At 47.9% G+C, this 3,268-nt stretch overlaps 1 long non-coding RNA gene across 1 annotated transcript in view; it reads left to right on the top strand.

The window, feature by feature from the left end:
• LOC106810685 overlaps positions 1–2,426 on the top strand; it is a 4,251-nt gene extending 1,825 nt beyond the window's left edge. The window contains exons 2-3 of the long non-coding RNA XR_001394053.1: positions 866–883; positions 2,319–2,426. This is a non-coding gene — a long non-coding RNA (uncharacterized LOC106810685). The remainder of the gene's footprint in view (positions 1–865; positions 884–2,318) is intronic.
• The last annotated feature ends 842 nt before the right edge of the window (positions 2,427–3,268 follow it).

Genomic DNA, 3,268 nt, shown 5'->3' with positions numbered 1-3,268 from the left:
ATATATATATATATATATATATATATATATATATATAATATATATAAATATATTCACGCATGAACGCGCGCGCGCACACACGCCCCCGTGCGCGCGCGCGTGCGTGTACCGCAAGATTTATATTTAATCACGCTCAGTCAACCGCAGGAGTATCGGCATCTCTGTGTCAACACGGCTGAGTTAGCGAACACCCGAGCGTTGAGGAGGTTAAATATTTGTGATACGTGTATTGGTTGCCGAGGCGCGTACGACGGCGGCGCCGCATTCAGCTCGAACACACAACGCCGCCGCACGAGTTGCGGGCGGAGCCGGACGGAGGTTACGTAGCGCCGGTGGGCTGACCGCACCTCACAGGTGGCGTCCTCTGTCCCGCGTTCTTTCTCTGCTCGCATTGCTTCGCGATGACTTGCGATGCAGTCGTTACCCGCTTCTATTCGTATCTAGCATCTATTCTGGTATTCTATTCTATCGCGTTTTAGCATTGCTACCACGCTGAGAGGGAGGACAGGGAAGGAGAGGGTAATCGGGTATGGGTTGTACACAAAGAAGAGCGGTAGCGAGGGGAGGTGTACTGGGAAGAAGCGTGCTAGGAGATGAGAAAGAGAGAGGGAGAAGTGAGAGCAGGAGGAGAGAAAGAGAGAAGCGAGAGACGGAGAAGAGATGAGAGAAAGAGAGAAGCGAGAGACGGGAAAGAGAGGAGAGAAAAAGAGAAGCAAGAGACGGGGAAGAGAGAAGCGAGCGCGGGGTAGAGGAGATGGAGCTCGGAAGGGAAGCCATATAGTAATGCGAGGGAATATAATATAGTGGTGAAACTATTGTTATTTATTTACACTGATCTGTAAAACCTGACGCTTATTTTTTGCAGTTGTCATAGAAGAGGACGGTAAGTTGGCTAAAATCGATGCCCCTTGTGAAATGCCTATGTCATGTGTGCACGTGTGTGATGCCCGTGCCCCGAACCTAACTCATACTTCAGCTTCCATTCCTAACTACATGCATTGCGACATTCCTAGCTGATCCTGCGCTGCCAATACCGACCCGTTCCCTACCCGTCCTGTCTACGCTTCACCTCGACAATGATGATGTGTCTCCCGCAAGAACCTCATCCCTCGATGCGCGGTACGCCTGGTCGGGTGTCAATCCCTGGATACCTGGTGCGTATATACACATATGAAGCCAGAGCTTAACGCTACAGTACAGTCCCCGCATGCTGCAAGCTCTGGGGGCTGTTGTCGGAAATATCGTAATGTTAAGACTAATTTTGTTTCTGACAACGGGCCCCTGGTGCGCAACGCCAAAGTATATTGTTATGATGATAATTATAGTCATAGTCATGGTTATAGTTGTAACTATAGCTGTAGTTATTGATAATTAATTACAGTTGTAGCTATAGCTGTAGTTATAACTATAATTACAGTTGTAGTTGTAACTATAGCTGTAACTATAGCTGTAGTTGTAGCTATAGCTGTATGTTACGCACGATAGCTAGGGATCATGCGAGGTTGGTGGGGGCCCACGTTAATGCTCTAATACAATGTTACAGTAAGAGTTTCTCTTACGACAAGACCGACTGCTGCAGTAGCGTATGTCCGCGGCGTATATAACACACAGAAACATTCGTGTCAACGCACTGTAAAGCAATGTTCATTCCCGTGTGTTTGAACAGCGTAAACGACATTAGAATAATAAATAAGCTCAATCTTTATTAGAACGCGTGCGTAAAGTATACGGAGAAAATCGTAATCGTGATAGCGTTTTCCCCCGCTACAGCCGATCACATGTTGTCGCGAGCGTTTTTTTAGGACTTTCAAATTGTAATAAGGAAGGGCTGTATGCTAGCCGTTCATTCTCTTTCCCGTCGCGAGAGAAGTCGATGTATGTCGTTGCTTCGCTCGCGTGCGTGTAACCTTGTCATTGAACTTCTAGCTGACGCGTACAAAGGAGATCGTGTCGCCTGGCCGTGGCGTCTTCTCTCCGCCGTTTATTACTTTCCTGCTCATTACCGGGCGCGTGCGTGGTCGTAAGTTGGTCATGTATGTACTGACGATCCTGAGAAACATCGTCCTCGTGTATGCATATATTATAGCTATGGCATAACTGTATTAGCACTCACTTTTACAGTACGTAGTGCTGGCTTTTGCAGGTCGGTTCCAACGTCGTCGCTAAACTCGCGTTGGCTTTTGAACGCGAATTTTAACAATCGCGCGAGATTTGCGTTGCAAGACTCGGCCGCGCGGCGGCGCGAGTAGTCGCGTAGTTAGACTGTCGCCGCGTCGCCGCGGTCTCTGTAGCGACGGTCTGTGTTCGCATGCGTGCAGAGAACAGTCGCGACGAGGCGGTCATCGAGATGCAGAATTTGCAGCCGAACAGCAAGACGCATGTGGACGCGGACAAGAGCAACGATGTGAAGAAGAAGAGGTCTTGGATCAAGAAGGCGCCGCGGCAGGTAAACCGCCCCCCCCCGTGCACGCTCTCTTATTTTTTGTTATTTTTTCTTGCTACCAGAATTGTTGAATATTGGGTCGGGTGGGGTGGGAGGAAGAAATTGCCCCACGCGTGTGCTTTTCTGTCGCCAAACTTGTTGAAAATTGGTGGGAGGGAGACGGGAGGGTGGCGGGAAGGATGAGAGGTTCATGGCATGTAGTGAAGGTTCACGCGTGGCTTGTGTATAAGGATACTAGACTGGACGAAGGCGAAGTTTTCAGATGCGCAATAGTGGAATTGGATATTGGTTAGATGGAGAAAGGTGGAATTCCTTATATACAGAAAAATGGAATTCCTCTATGCACGAAAGTAGTATTCTCATATGCATGAAGCTAGAATTCTCATGTACACGAACGTGAAATTCAATTCTAACTGGTGTTCATAATGCTGAAATTCTGATACGTAGAAAGGTGGAATGTGGAATAGAAAGAATTAGTGACGATGAGGTTCAGTCTCTGATTAAATGACCTCATATATATTTATAGCCTGTCTCAGTAATAAGTTGGCCATCAAGGACGTAGGATATGTGCCGGAATATATTTGTTGTAGACTTGTAGTGGGGGCGGTCTTGATACTCACGTACCACAGACTGCGCGTGGTCGTGTCAGTGAATCGTTGTCAGCGCCATCTATCTCTCTCTCTCTCTTTCTCTCTCTCTCTCTCTCTCTCTCTCGCTCTCTCTCTCTCTCTCTCTCTCTCTCTCTCTCTCTCTCTCTCTCTCGCTCTCTCTCTCTCTCTCTCTCTCTCTCTCTCTCTCTCTCTCTCTCTCGCTCGAGAGACTCTC

Source organism: Priapulus caudatus, unplaced genomic scaffold, assembly GCF_000485595.1.
Source record: "Priapulus caudatus unplaced genomic scaffold, Priapulus_caudatus-5.0.1 Scaffold463, whole genome shotgun sequence".
In the NCBI taxonomy this organism is placed as follows: domain Eukaryota; kingdom Metazoa; phylum Priapulida; class Priapulimorpha; order Priapulimorphida; family Priapulidae; genus Priapulus; species Priapulus caudatus.
The sequence above is the reverse complement of the archived record's forward strand: the minus strand, read 5'-3'. Positions and strand labels throughout refer to the sequence as shown.